The 15,234-nt window shown below is 51.2% G+C and overlaps 6 non-coding genes across 6 annotated transcripts; all 6 read right to left on the reverse strand.

The window, feature by feature from the left end:
* Positions 1-4,292: 4,292 nt before the first annotated feature.
* TRNAN-GUU (transfer RNA asparagine (anticodon GUU)) lies at positions 4,293-4,366 on the reverse strand. Its single transcript has one exon. It is a non-coding gene; the product is annotated as a tRNA-Asn (tRNA).
* A 147-nt stretch (positions 4,367-4,513) lies between these two features.
* On the reverse strand, positions 4,514-4,599 carry TRNAY-GUA (transfer RNA tyrosine (anticodon GUA)). The gene is given in 2 exon segments: positions 4,514-4,549; positions 4,563-4,599. It is a non-coding gene; the product is annotated as a tRNA-Tyr (tRNA).
* A 4,397-nt stretch (positions 4,600-8,996) lies between these two features.
* TRNAY-GUA (transfer RNA tyrosine (anticodon GUA)) lies at positions 8,997-9,082 on the reverse strand. The gene is given in 2 exon segments: positions 8,997-9,032; positions 9,046-9,082. It is a non-coding gene; the product is annotated as a tRNA-Tyr (tRNA).
* Positions 9,083-11,237: 2,155 nt separating this feature from the next.
* On the reverse strand, positions 11,238-11,323 carry TRNAY-GUA (transfer RNA tyrosine (anticodon GUA)). The gene is given in 2 exon segments: positions 11,238-11,273; positions 11,287-11,323. It is a non-coding gene; the product is annotated as a tRNA-Tyr (tRNA).
* Positions 11,324-13,257: 1,934 nt separating this feature from the next.
* TRNAN-GUU (transfer RNA asparagine (anticodon GUU)) lies at positions 13,258-13,331 on the reverse strand. The gene has a single exon. It is a non-coding gene; the product is annotated as a tRNA-Asn (tRNA).
* A 147-nt stretch (positions 13,332-13,478) lies between these two features.
* Positions 13,479-13,564, reverse strand: TRNAY-GUA (transfer RNA tyrosine (anticodon GUA)). Its single transcript is given in 2 exon segments — positions 13,479-13,514; positions 13,528-13,564. It is a non-coding gene; the product is annotated as a tRNA-Tyr (tRNA).
* Positions 13,565-15,234: the final 1,670 nt, after the last annotated feature.

Genomic DNA, 15,234 nt, shown 5'->3' on the forward strand with positions numbered 1-15,234 from the left:
AAGGGGGAGAGAGGCAGGGTAAAAGAGGGCATCCTTCGAGCCGGAATCGAACCAGCGACCTAAGGATTACTACGTTGACGCTACAGTCCTCCACTCTACCAGCTGAGCTATCGAAGGGGCCGCCGGTGGGTCGTAGCCCGTGACTCCTTGCATTCAAAGCCAGCGCTTTGCCCTTTGCGTTAGTCCTTCTGCCTTGAGGGATTGGTCTATGCCGCCTCTGCCTGAAAGGTCAAATGCCTTGGCAGCTGTGATGTGGGAAAGCTCGGCTTCACGTTTTGCACAGCGAGAAAACACAATCGAAGCACCTACCGCGTTTTGTTGGGAGCCCAAAAACCACAGCAGCAACGGTGATGTACCTCCCTGACAGCAAGTAAGCGCAGGAGTGTTTGGAAGCGCATTGCGTCTATCAAAACAAATTGGGCCGAAAGTTAGCAAAAAGTGTTTGGCGTCAGTTGGTAGCAAGAGGCCACACAGGAGGCAGCGTCTTAGCCCGGCTAGCTCAGTCAGTAGAGCATGAGACTCTTAATCTCAGGGTCGTGGGTTCGAGCCCCACGTTGGGCGTATGGCATCGCAACGTTTTGGCCCAGTCAGTGGCATTCATGCGCACTGCACGGCCCCACCTTTACCATATCGACTGGCTTCTCTTCCATTCCCTCTACAAACGGGGAAATGTTTCGAGCTTATCTTTCTAGTGGTCAATTCGTATGGCAGCAAGTTGACCTTGCGCTGGGGCGTGGTTCTTATCAGCGCCACGTGTGACACGAATTGGATAGAGATAGTGGCACAGGCCCCGGGCAGCCTTGCGTTGGTGGTATAGTGGTGAGCATAGCTGCCTTCCAAGCAGTTGACCCGGGTTCGATTCCCGGCCAACGCACTCCTATCCCTTTTTGGCCTTGCAAAGCAGCCCTAAGCAAAGACCCAAGTCATCCAGGTCCTTGAAGAAAGCTCCTAAGATATCCTGGCTTAGCGACAACTGTGGAGACTTTCTTCGGCATTCGAAAAGTCTCTGGCCTTATGCTTTAACTCGCTCAGGAGGTCCAGCATTATCCAGGGCCAAGGTTCAGCCATTTTGACTACTGATTCCCAAAGAGAATCAACTCTGTCACACACAACATTGCTAAGTATCTGGCAACAACGCTAACACCCTTAGCTGGCATCATATTGCACCATTTGCTATTCGGTGACGAAGGCATCGAATAGCAAATGACCCGCTTTGGACTGTGTCTTGCAAGGCAAGGAAAGGGGTGCATTTGGGCAAGGAGGCCTACAGGAAACCTACCCACACACACCGCTATCTGCTTTTTGGCTCACACCACCCACTGGAACCCAAGCTGGGGCTTCTTAGGACTCTGCAATATCGGGCTGACGCGGTAACAACAAAAAGAGTCTACAGACCCTCTCAGGTGTGCTTTGAAAGCTTGTGGCTAGCCAGACTGGGTCTTGGCTAAACATCCACAAGGTCACGAAAACAAACTGGGGAGAAGCAGAACATTTGGAGAAATATAGTCACCCCCGTAAGCCACTGGAGTGTCAGAAAAACTCCGGAGGATCTTTAACAACAATTGCATCGCTGTGTACTTCAAGTCCAGCAATACACTGGGACGGAAGCTTGTACATCGGCACTATCTGCACTGCCCATTTTGAACATCGCTCTAGCTAGCCAAGCGATTTGACAACAATTGTCACCTTTAGCCACGCCGATCTAGGCACCAATAGCTATGCAGGCTTCCTGCCACCAACAATGGGATCATCTAACTTGAACAGGGCGGTTCTACAATTTTCACACCTCCCCCTGTTCTTGGACAATCAACATCGACACATTCACATGGTGATTGTCTTAAGGTGTGACTAGAAGTGCTGCAGTTATCTTCCTGAGCCAAAGAAGTGGCTCGATCAACTATGTAAACCTCTTCAACAAACGGCTAGTACATTTGCAAGGGTCTCCAGTGAACGCTTGTTTGTCTGCTCAGTTGCCGGTCACCTGAAGAGAGCCAAAGGACACGCTTTGTTTTAGCCTTCGGGCCCCACTGAGGTAATGGAGAAAACATGAGCGTCCCTGGGTGGGCTCGAACCACCAACCTTTCGGTTAACAGCCGAATGCGCTAACCGATTGCGCCACAGAGACTGCACGCCGAGGGCCGGCGCACCGGCCGAGGGAGACATGAATAATAAAAACAAAGTTCCTTAAAAGGCTTCCCAATTGCACATTTCTAGAGTGCCTTCTAGAGTGCCTTCTAGTTAAAGGGGGAGAGAGGCAGGGTAAAAGAGGGCATCCTTCGAGCCGGAATCAAACCAGCGACCTAAGGATTACTACGTTGACGCTACAGTCCTCCGCTCTACCAGCTGAGCTATCGAAGGGGCCGCCGGTGGGTCGTAGCCCGTGACTCCTTGCATTCAAAGCCAGCGCTTTGCCCTTTGCGTTAGTCCTTCTGCCTTGAGGGATTGGTCTATGCCGCCTCTGCCTGAAAGGTCAAATGCCTTGGCAGCTGTGATGTGGGAAAGCTCGGCTTCACGTTTTGCACAGCGAGAAAACACAATCGAAGCACCTACCGCGTTTTGTTGGGAGCCCAAAAACCACAGCAGCAACGGTGATGTACCTCCCTGACAGCAAGTAAGCGCAGGAGTGTTTGGAAGCGCATTGCGTCTATCAAAACAAATTGGGCCGAAAGTTAGCAAAAAGTGTTTGGCGTCAGTTGGTAGCAAGAGGCCACACGGGAGGCAGCGTCTTAGCCCGGCTAGCTCAGTCGGTAAAGCATGAGACTCTTAATCTCGGGGTCGTGGGTTCGAGCCCCACGTTGGGCGTATGGCATCGCAACGTTTTGGCCCAGTCAGTGGCATTCATGCGCACTGCACGGCCCCACCTTTACCATATCGACTGGCTTCTCTTCCATTCCCTCTACAAACGGGGAAATGTTTCGAGCTTATCTTTCTAGTGGTCAATTCGTATGGCAGCAAGTTGACCTTGCGCTGGGGCGTGGTTCTTATCAGCGCCACGTGTGACACGAATTGGATAGAGATAGTGGCACAGGACCCAGACAGCCTTGCGTTGGTGGTATAGTGGTGAGCATAGCTGCCTTCCAAGCAGTTGACCCGGGTTCGATTCCCGGCCAACGCACTCCTATCCCTTTTTGGCCTTGCAAAGCGGCCCTAAGCAAAGACCCAAGTCATCCAGGTCCTTGAAGAAAGCTCCTAAGATATCCTGGCTTAGCGACAACTGTGGAGACTTTCTTCGGCATTCGAAAAGTCTCTGGCCTTATGCTTTAACTCGCTCAGGAGGTCCAGCATTATCCAGGGCCAAGGTTCAGCCATTTTGACTACTGATTCCCAAAGAGAATCAACTCTGTCACACACAACATTGCTAAGTATCTGGCAACAACGCTAACACCCTTAGCTGGCATCATATTGCACCATTTGCTATTCGGTGACGAAGGCATCGAATAGCAAATGACCCGCTTTGGACTGTGTCTTGCAAGGCAAGGAAAGGGGTGCATTTGGGCAAGGAGGCCTACAGGAAACCTACCCACACACACCGCTATCTGCTTTTTGGCTCACACCACCCACTGGAACCCAAGCTGGGGCTTCTTAGGACTCTGCAATATCGGGCTGACGCGGTAACAACAAAAAGAGTCTACAGACCCTCTCAGGTGTGCTTTGAAAGCTTGTAGCTAGCCAGACTGGGTCTTGGCTAAACATCCACAAGGTCACGAAAACAAACTGGGGAGAAGCAGAACATTTGGAGAAATATAGTCACCCCCGTAAGCCACTGGAGTGTCAGAAAAACTCCGGAGGATCTTTAACAACAATTGCATCGCTGTGTACTTCAAGTCCAGCAATACACTGGGACGGAAGCTTGTACATCGGCACTATCTGCACTGCCCATTTTGAACATCACTCTAGCTAGCCAAGCGATTTGACAACAATTGTCACCTTTAGCCACGCCGATCTAGGCACCAATAGCTATGCAGGCTTCCTGCCACCAACAATGGGATCATCTAACTTGAACAGGGCGGTTCTACAATTTTCACACCTCCCCCTGTTCTTGGACAATCAACATCGACACATTCACATGGTGATTGTCTTAAGGTGTGACTAGAAGTGCTGCAGTTATCTTCCTGAGCCAAAGAAGTGGCTCGATCAACTATGTAAACCTCTTCAACAAACGGCTAGTACATTTGCAAGGGTCTCCAGTGAACGCTTGTTTGTCTGCTCAGTTGCCGGTCACCTGAAGAGAGCCAAAGGACACGCTTTGTTTTAGCCTTGGGGCCCCACTGAGGTAATGGAGAAAACATGAGCGTCCCTGGGTGGGCTCGAACCACCAACCTTTCGGTTAACAGCCGAACGCGCTAACCGATTGCGCCACAGAGACTGCACGCCGAGGGCTGGCGCACCGGCCGAGGGAGACATGAATAATAAAAACAAAGTTCCTTAAAAGGCTTCCCAATTGCACATTTCTAGAGTGCCTTCTAGAGTGCCTTCTAGTTAAAGGGGGAGAGAGGCAGGGTAAAAGAGGGCATCCTTCGAGCCGGAATCGAACCAGCGACCTAAGGATTACTACGTTGACGCTACAGTCCTCCGCTCTACCAGCTGAGCTATCGAAGGGGCCGCCGGTGGGTCGTAGCCCGTGACTCCTTGCATTCAAAGCCAGCGCTTTGCCCTTTGCGTTAGTCCTTCTGCCTTGAGGGATTGGTCTATGCCGCCTCTGCCTGAAAGGTCAAATGCCTTGGCAGCTGTGATGTGGGAAAGCTCGGCTTCACGTTTTGCACAGCGAGAAAACACAATCGAAGCACCTACCGCGTTTTGTTGGGAGCCCAAAAACCACAGCAGCAACGGTGATGTACCTCCCTGACAGCAAGTAAGCGCAGGAGTGTTTGGAAGCGCATTGCGTCTATCAAAACAAATTGGGCCGAAAGTTAGCAAAAAGTGTTTGGCGTCAGTTGGTAGCAAGAGGCCACAAGGGAGGCAGCGTCTTAGCCTGGCTAGCTCAGTCGGTAGAGCATGAGACTCTTAATCTCAGGGTTGTGGGTTCGAGCCCCACGTTGGGCGTATGGCATCGCAACGTTTTGGCCCAGTCAGTGGCATTCATGCGCACTGCACGGCCCCACCTTTACCATATCGACTGGCTTCTCTTCCATTCCCTCTACAAACGGGGAAATGTTTCGAGCTTATCTTTCTAGTGGTCAATTCGTATGGCAGCAAGTTGACCTTGCGCTGGGGCGTGGTTCTTATCAGCGCCACGTGTGACACGAATTGGATAGAGATAGTGGCACAGGCCCTGGACAGCCTTGCGTTGGTGGTATAGTGGTGAGCATAGCTGCCTTCCAAGCAGTTGACCCGGGTTCGATTCCCGGCCAACGCACTCCTATCCCTTTTTGGCCTTGCAAAGCGGCCCTAAGCAAAGACCCAAGTCATCCAGGTCCTTGAAGAAAGCTCCTAAGATATCCTGGCTTAGCGACAACTTTGGAGACTTTCTTCGGCATTCGAAAAGTCTCTGGCCTTATGCTTTAACTCGCTCAGGAGGTCCAGCATTATCCAGGGCCAAGGTTCAGCCATTTTGACTACTGATTCCCAAAGAGAATCAACTCTGTCACACACAACATTGCTAAGTATCTGGCAACAACGCTAACACCCTTAGCTGGCATCATATTGCACCATTTGCTATTCGGTGACGAAGGCATCGAATAGCAAATGACCCGCTTTGGACTGTGTCTTGCAAGGCAAGGAAAGGGGTGCATTTGGGCAAGGAGGCCTACAGGAAACCTACCCACACACACCGCTATCTGCTTTTTGGCTCACACCACCCACTGGAACCCAAGCTGGGGCTTCTTAGGACTCTGCAATATCGGGCTGACGCGGGTAACAACAAAAAGAGTCTACAGACCCTCTCAGGTGTGCTTTGAAAGCTTGTGGCTAGCCAGACTGGGTCTTGGCTAAACATCCACAAGGTCACGAAAACAAACTGGGGAGAAGCAGAACATTTGGAGAAATATAGTCACCCCCGTAAGCCACTGGAGTGTCAGAAAAACTCCGGAGGATCTTTAACAACAATTGCATCGCTGTGTACTTCAAGTCCAGCAATACACTGGGACGGAAGCTTGTACATCGGCACTATCTGCACTGCCCATTTTGAACATCGCTCTAGCTAGCCAAGCGATTTGACAACAATTGTCACCTTTAGCCACGCCGATCTAGGCACCAATAGCTATGCAGGCTTCCTGCCACCAACAATGGGATCATCTAACTTGAACAGGGCGGTTCTACAATTTTCACACCTCCCCCTGTTCTTGGACAATCAACATCGACACATTCACATGGTGATTGTCTTAAGGTGTGACTAGAAGTGCTGCAGTTATCTTCCTGAGCCAAAGAAGTGGCTCGATCAACTATGTAAACCTCTTCAACAAACGGCTAGTACATTTGCAAGGGTCTCCAGTGAACTCTTGTTTGTCTGCTCAGTTGCCGGTCACCTGAAGAGAGCCAAAGGACACGCTTTGTTTTAGCCTTCGGGCCCCACTGAGGTAATGGAGAAAACATGAGCATCCCTGGGTGGGCTCGAACCACCAACCTTTCGGTTAACAGCCGAACGCGCTAACCGATTGCGCCACAGAGACTGCACGCCGAGGGCTGGCGCACTGGCCGAGGGAGACATGAATAATAAAAACAAAGTTCCTTAAAAGGCTTCCCAATTGCACATTTCTAGAGTGCCTTCTAGAGTGCCTTCTAGTTAAAGGGGGAGAGAGGCAGGGTAAAAGAGGGCATCCTTCGAGCCGGAATCGAACCAGCGACCTAAGGATTACTACGTTGACGCTACAGTCCTCCGCTCTACCAGCTGAGCTACCGAAGGGGCCGCCGGTGGGTCGTAGCCCGTGACTCCTTGCATTCAAAGCCAGCGCTTTGCCCTTTGCGTTAGTCCTTCTGCCTTGAGGGATTGGTCTATGCCGCCTCTGCCTGAAAGGTCAAATGCCTTGGCAGCTGTGATGTGGGAAAGCTCGGCTTCACGTTTTGCACAGCGAGAAAACACAATCGAAGCACCTACCGCGTTTTGTTGGGAGCCCAAAAACCACAGCAGCAACGGTGATGTACCTCCCTGACAGCAAGTAAGCGCAGGAGTGTTTGGAAGCGCATTGCGTCTATCAAAACAAATTGGGCCGAAAGTTAGCAAAAAGTGTTTGGCGTCAGTTGGTAGCAAGAGGCCACACGGGAGGCAGCGTCTTAGCCCGGCTAGCTCAGTCGGTAGAGCATGAGACTCTTAATCTCAGGGTCGTGGGTTCGAGCCCCACGTTGGGCGTATGGCATCGCAACGTTTTGGCCCAGTCAGTGGCATTCATGCGCACTGCACGGCCCCACCTTTACCATATCGACTGGCTTCTCTTCCATTCCCTCTACAAACGGGGAAATGTTTCGAGCTTATCTTTCTAGTGGTCAATTCGTATGGCAGCAAGTTGACCTTGCGCTGGGGCGTGGTTCTTATCAGCGCCACGTGTGACACGAATTGGATAGAGATAGTGGCACAGGCTCCGGACAGCCTTGCGTTGGTGGTATAGTGGTGAGCATAGCTGCCTTCCAAGCAGTTGACCCGGGTTCGATTCCCGGCCAACGCACTCCTATCCCTTTTTGGCCTTGCAAAGCGGCCCTAAGCAAAGACCCAAGTCATCCAGGTCCTTGAAGAAAGCTCCTAAGATATCCTGGCTTAGCGACAACTGTGGAGACTTTCTTCGGCATTCGAAAAGTCTCTGGCCTTATGCTTTAACTCGCTCAGGAGGTCCAGCATTATCCAGGGCCAAGGTTCAGCCATTTTGACTACTGATTCCCAAAGAGAATCAACTCTGTCACACACAACATTGCTAAGTATCTGGCAACAACGCTAACACCCTTAGCTGGCATCATATTGCACCATTTGCTATTCGGTGACGAAGGCATCGAATAGCAAATGACCCGCTTTGGACTGTGTCTTGCAAGGCAAGGAAAGGGGTGCATTTGGGCAAGGAGGCCTACAGGAAACCTACCCACACACACCGCTATCTGCTTTTTGGCTCACACCACCCACTGGAACCCAAGCTGGGGCTTCTTAGGACTCTGCAATATCGGGCTGACGCGGTAACAACAAAAAGAGTCTACAGACCCTCTCAGGTGTGCTTTGAAAGCTTGTGGCTAGCCAGACTGGGTCTTGGCTAAACATCCACAAGGTCACGAAAACAAACTGGGGAGAAGCAGAACATTTGGAGAAATATAGTCACCCCCGTAAGCCACTGGAGTGTCAGAAAAACTCCGGAGGATCTTTAACAACAATTGCATCGCTGTGTACTTCAAGTCCAGCAATACACTGGGACGGAAGCTTGTACATCGGCACTATCTGCACTGCCCATTTTGAACATCGCTCTAGCTAGCCAAGCGATTTGACAACAATTGTCACCTTTAGCCACGCCGATCTAGGCACCAATAGCTATGCAGGCTTCCTGCCACCAACAATGGGATCATCTAACTTGAACAGGGCGGTTCTACAATTTTCACACCTCCCCCTGTTCTTGGACAATCAACATCGACACATTCACATGGTGATTGTCTTAAGGTGTGACTAGAAGTGCTGCAGTTATCTTCCTGAGCCAAAGAAGTGGCTCGATCAACTATGTAAACCTCTTCAACAAACGGCTAGTACATTTGCAAGGGTCTCCAGTGAACGCTTGTTTGTCTGCTCAGTTGCCGGTCACCTGAAGAGAGCCAAAGGACACGCTTTGTTTTAGCCTTCGGGCCCCACTGAGGTAATGGAGAAAACATGAGCGTCCCTGGGTGGGCTCGAACCACCAACCTTTTGGTTAACAGCCGAACGCGCTAACCGATTGCGCCACAGAGACTGCACGCCGAGGGCCGGCGCACCGGCCGAGGGAGACATGAATAATAAAAACAAAGTTCCTTAAAAGGCTTCCCAATTGCACATTTCTAGAGTGCCTTCTAGAGTGCCTTCTAGTTAAAGGGGGAGAGAGGCAGGGTAAAAGAGGGCATCCTTCGAGCCGGAATCGAACCAGCGACCTAAGGATTACTACGTTGACGCTACAGTCCTCCGCTCTACCAGCTGAGCTATCGAAGGGGCCGCCGGTGGGTCGTAGCCCGTGACTCCTTGCATTCAAAGCCAGCGCTTTGCCCTTTGCGTTAGTCCTTCTGCCTTGAGGGATTGGTCTATGCCGCCTCTGCCTGAAAGGTCAAATGCCTTGGCAGCTGTGATGTGGGAAAGCTCGGCTTCACGTTTTGCACAGCGAGAAAACACAATCGAAGCACCTACCGCGTTTTGTTGGGAGCCCAAAAACCACAGCAGCAACGGTGATGTACCTCCCTGACAGCAAGTAAGCGCAGGAGTGTTTGGAAGCGCATTGCGTCTATCAAAACAAATTGGGCCGAAAGTTAGCAAAAAGTGTTTGGCGTCAGTTGGTAGCAAGAGGCCACACGGGAGGCAGCGTCTTAGCCCGGCTAGCTCAGTCGGTAGAGCATGAGACTCTTAATCTCAGGGTCGTGGGTTCGAGCCCCACGTTGGGCGTATGGCATCGCAACGTTTTGGCCCAGTCAGTGGCATTCATGCGCACTGCACGGCCCCACCTTTACCATATCGACTGGCTTCTCTTCCATTCCCTCTACAAATGGGGAAATGTTTCGAGCTTATCTTTCTAGTGGTCAATTCGTATGGCAGCAAGTTGACCTTGCGCTGGGGCGTGGTTCTTATCAGCGCCACGTGTGACACGAATTGGATAGAGATAGTGGCACAGGCCCCGGACAGCCTTGCGTTGGTGGTATAGTGGTGAGCATAGCTGCCTTCCAAGCAGTTGACCCGGGTTCGATTCCCGGCCAACGCACTCCTATCCCTTTTTGGCCTTGCAAAGCGGCCCTAAGCAAAGACCCAAGTCATCCAGGTCCTTGAAGAAAGCTCCTAAGATATCCTGGCTTAGCGACAACTGTGGAGACTTTCTTCGGCATTCGAAAAGTCTCTGGCCTTATGCTTTAACTCGCTCAGGAGGTCCAGCATTATCCAGGGCCAAGGTTCAGCCATTTTGACTACTGATTCCCAAAGAGAATCAACTCTGTCACACACAACATTGCTAAGTATCTGGCAACAACGCTAACACCCTTAGCTGGCATCATATTGCACCATTTGCTATTCGGTGACGAAGGCATCGAATAGCAAATGACCCGCTTTGGACTGTGTCTTGCAAGGCAAGGAAAGGGGTGCATTTGGGCAAGGAGGCCTACAGGAAACCTACCCACACACACCGCTATCTGCTTTTTGGCTCACACCACCCACTGGAACCCAAGCTGGGGCTTCTTAGGACTCTGCAATATCGGGCTGACGCGGTAACAACAAAAAGAGTCTACAGACCCTCTCAGGTGTGCTTTGAAAGCTTGTGGCTAGCCAGACTGGGTCTTGGCTAAACATCCACAAGGTCACGAAAACAAACTGGGGAGAAGCAGAACATTTGGAGAAATATAGTCACCCCCGTAAGCCACTGGAGTGTCAGAAAAACTCCGGAGGATCTTTAACAACAATTGCATCGCTGTGTACTTCAAGTCCAGCAATACACTGGGACGGAAGCTTGTACATCGGCACTATCTGCACTGCCCATTTTGAACATCGCTCTAGCTAGCCAAGCGATTTGACAACAATTGTCACCTTTAGCCACGCCGATCTAGGCACCAATAGCTATGCAGGCTTCCTGCCACCAACAATGGGATCATCTAACTTGAACAGGGCGGTTCTACAATTTTCACACCTCCCCCTGTTCTTGGACAATCAACATCGACACATTCACATGGTGATTGTCTTAAGGTGTGACTAGAAGTGCTGCAGTTATCTTCCTGAGCCAAAGAAGTGGCTCGATCAACTATGTAAACCTCTTCAACAAACGGCTAGTACATTTGCAAGGGTCTCCAGTGAACGCTTGTTTGTCTGCTCAGTTGCCGGTCACCTGAAGAGAGCCAAAGGACACGCTTTGTTTTAGCCTTCGGGCCCCACTGAGGTAATGGAGAAAACATGAGCATCCCTGGGTGGGCTCGAACCACCAACCTTTCGGTTAACAGCCGAACGCGCTAACCGATTGCGCCACAGAGACTGCACGCCGAGGGCCGGCGCACCGGCCGAGGGAGACATGAATAATAAAAACAAAGTTCCTTAAAAGGCTTCCCAATTGCACATTTCTAGAGTGCCTTCTAGAGTGCCTTCTAGTTAAAGGGGGAGAGAGGCAGGGTAAAAGAGGGCATCCTTCGAGCCGGAATCGAACCAGCGACCTAAGGATTACTACGTTGACGCTACAGTCCTCCGCTCTACCAGCTGAGCTATCGAAGGGGCCGCCGGTGGGTTGTAGCCCGTGACTCCTTGCATTCAAAGCCAGCGCTTTGCCCTTTGCGTTAGTCCTTCTGCCTTGAGGGATTGGTCTATGCCGCCTCTGCCTGAAAGGTCAAATGCCTTGGCAGCTGTGATGTGGGAAAGCTCGGCTTCACGTTTTGCACAGCGAGAAAACACAATCGAAGCACCTACCGCGTTTTGTTGGGAGCCCAAAAACCACAGCAGCAACGGTGATGTACCTCCCTGACAGCAAGTAAGCGCAGGAGTGTTTGGAAGCGCATTGCGTCTATCAAAACAAATTGGGCCGAAAGTTAGCAAAAAGTGTTTGGCGTCAGTTGGTAGCAAGAGGCCACACGGGAGGCAGCGTCTTAGCCCGGCTAGCTCAGTCGGTAGAGCATGAGACTCTTAATCTCAGGGTCGTGGGTTCGAGCCCCACGTTGGGCGTATGGCATCGCAACGTTTTGGCCCAGTCAGTGGCATTCATGCGCACTGCACGGCCCCACCTTTACCATATCGACTGGCTTCTCTTCCATTCCCTCTACAAACGGGGAAATGTTTCGAGCTTATCTTTCTAGTGGTCAATTCGTATGGCAGCAAGTTGACCTTGCGCTGGGGCGTGGTTCTTATCAGCGCCACGTGTGACACGAATTGGATAGAGATAGTGGCACAGGCCCCGGACAGCCTTGCGTTGGTGGTATAGTGGTGAGCATAGCTGCCTTCCAAGCAGTTGACCCGGGTTCGATTCCCGGCCAACGCACTCCTATCCCTTTTTGGCCTTGCAAAGCGGCCCTAAGCAAAGACCCAAGTCATCCAGGTCCTTGAAGAAAGCTCCTAAGATATCCTGGCTTAGCGACAACTGTGGAGACTTTCTTCGGCATTCGAAAAGTCTCTGGCCTTATGCTTTAACTCGCTCAGGAGGTCCAGCATTATCCAGGGCCAAGGTTCAGCCATTTTGACTACTGATTCCCAAAGAGAATCAACTCTGTCACACACAACATTGCTAAGTATCTGGCAACAACGCTAACACCCTTAGCTGGCATCATATTGCACCATTTGCTATTCGGTGACGAAGGCATCGAATAGCAAATGACCCGTTTTGGACTGTGTCTTGCAAGGCAAGGAAAGGGGTGCATTTGGGCAAGGAGGCCTACAGGAAACCTACCCACACACACCGCTATCTGCTTTTTGGCTCACACCACCCACTGGAACCCAAGCTGGGGCTTCTTAGGACTCTGCAATATCGGGCTGACGCGGTAACAACAAAAAGAGTCTACAGACCCTCTCAGGTGTGCTTTGAAAGCTTGTGGCTAGCCAGACTGGGTCTTGGCTAAACATCCACAAGGTCACGAAAACAAACTGGGGAGAAGCAGAACATTTGGAGAAATATAGTCACCCCCGTAAGCCACTGGAGTGTCAGAAAAACTCCGGAGGATCTTTAACAACAATTGCATCGCTGTGTACTTCAAGTCCAGCAATACACTGGGACGGAAGCTTGTACATCGGCACTATCTGCACTGCCCATTTTGAACATCGCTCTAGCTAGCCAAGCGATTTGACAACAATTGTCACCTTTAGCCACGCCGATCTAGGCACCAATAGCTATGCAGGCTTCCTGCCACCAACAATGGGATCATCTAACTTGAACAGGGCGGTTCTACAATTTTCACACCTCCCCCTGTTCTTGGACAATCAACATCGACACATTCACATGGTGATTGTCTTAAGGTGTGACTAGAAGTGCTGCAGTTATCTTCCTGAGCCAAAGAAGTGGCTCGATCAACTATGTAAACCTCTTCAACAAACGGCTAGTACATTTGCAAGGGTCTCCAGTGAACGCTTGTTTGTCTGCTCAGTTGCCGGTCACCTGAAGAGAGCCAAAGGACACGCTTTGTTTTAGCCTTCGGGCCCCACTGAGGTAATGGAGAAAACATGAGCGTCCCTGGGTGGGCTCGAACCACCAACCTTTCGGTTAACAGCCGAACGCGCTAACCGATTGCGCCACAGAGACTGCACGCCGAGGGCCGGCGCACCGGCCGAGGGAGACATGAATAATAAAAACAAAGTTCCTTAAAAGGCTTCCCAATTGCACATTTCTAGAGTGCCTTCTAGAGTGCCTTCTAGTTAAAGGGGGAGAGAGGCAGGGTAAAAGAGGGCATCCTTCGAGCCGGAATCGAACCAGCGACCTAAGGATTACTACGTTGACGCTACAGTCCTCCGCTCTACCAGCTGAGCTATCGAAGGGGCCGCCGGTGGGTCGTAGCCCGTGACTCCTTGCATTCAAAGCCAGCGCTTTGCCCTTTGCGTTAGTCCTTCTGCCTTGAGGGATTGGTCTATGCCGCCTCTGCCTGAAAGGTCAAATGCCTTGGCAGCTGTGATGTGGGAAAGCTCGGCTTCACGTTTTGCACAGCGAGAAAACACAATCGAAGCACCTACCGCGTTTTGTTGGGAGCCCAAAAACCACAGCAGCAACGGTGATGTACCTCCCTGACAGCAAGTAAGCGCAGGAGTGTTTGGAAGCGCATTGCGTCTATCAAAACAAATTGGGCCGAAAGTTAGCAAAAAGTGTTTGGCGTCAGTTGGTAGCAAGAGGCCACACGGGAGGCAGCGTCTTAGCCCGGCTAGCTCAGTCGGTAGAGCATGAGACTCTTAATCTCAGGGTCGTGGGTTCGAGCCCCACGTTGGGCGTATGGCATCGCAACGTTTTGGCCCAGTCAGTGGCATTCATGCGCACTGCACGGCCCCACCTTTACCATATCGACTGGCTTCTCTTCCATTCCCTCTACAAACGGGGAAATGTTTCGAGCTTATCTTTCTAGTGGTCAATTCGTATGGCAGCAAGTTGACCTTGCGCTGGGGCGTGGTTCTTATCAGCGCCACGTGTGACACGAATTGGATAGAGATAGTGGCACAGGCCCCGGACAGCCTTGCGTTGGTGGTATAGTGGTGAGCATAGCTGCCTTCCAAGCAGTTGACCCGGGTTCGATTCCCGGCCAACGCACTCCTATCCCTTTTTGGCCTTGCAAAGCGGCCCTAAGCAAAGACCCAAGTCATCCAGGTCCTTGAAGAAAGCTCCTAAGATATCCTGGCTTAGCGACAACTGTGGAGACTTTCTTCGGCATTCGAAAAGTCTCTGGCCTTATGCTTTAACTCGCTCAGGAGGTCCAGCATTATCCAGGGCCAAGGTTCAGCCATTTTGACTACTGATTCCCAAAGAGAATCAACTCTGTCACACACAACATTGCTAAGTATCTGGCAACAACGCTAACACCCTTAGCTGGCATCATATTGCACCATTTGCTATTCGGTGACGAAGGCATCGAATAGCAAATGACCCGCTTTGGACTGTGTCTTGCAAGGCAAGGAAAGGGGTGCATTTGGGCAAGGAGGCCTACAGGAAACCTACCCACACACACCGCTATCTGCTTTTTGGCTCACACCACCCACTGGAACCCAAGCTGGGGCTTCTTAGGACTCTGCAATATCGGGCTGACGCGGTAACAACAAAAAGAGTCTACAGACCCTCTCAGGTGTGCTTTGAAAGCTTGTGGCTAGCCAGACTGGGTCTTGGCTAAACATCCACAAGGTCACGAAAACAAACTGGGGAGAAGCAGAACATTTGGAGAAATATAGTCACCCCCGTAAGCCACTGGAGTGTCAGAAAAACTCCGGAGGATCTTTAACAACAATTGCATCGCTGTGTACTTCAAGTCCAGCAATACACTGGGACGGAAGCTTGTACATCGGCACTATCTGCACTGCCCATTTTGAACATCGCTCTAGCTAGCCAAGCGATTTGACAACAATTGTCACCTTTAGCCACGCCGATCTAGGCACCAATAGCTATGCAGGCTTCCTGCCACCAACAATGGGATCATCTAACTTGAACAGGGCGGTTCTACAATTTTCACACC

Source organism: Aquarana catesbeiana, unplaced genomic scaffold (genome assembly GCF_042186555.1).
Source record: "Aquarana catesbeiana isolate 2022-GZ unplaced genomic scaffold, ASM4218655v1 unanchor86, whole genome shotgun sequence".
Taxonomy (NCBI): domain Eukaryota; kingdom Metazoa; phylum Chordata; class Amphibia; order Anura; family Ranidae; genus Aquarana; species Aquarana catesbeiana.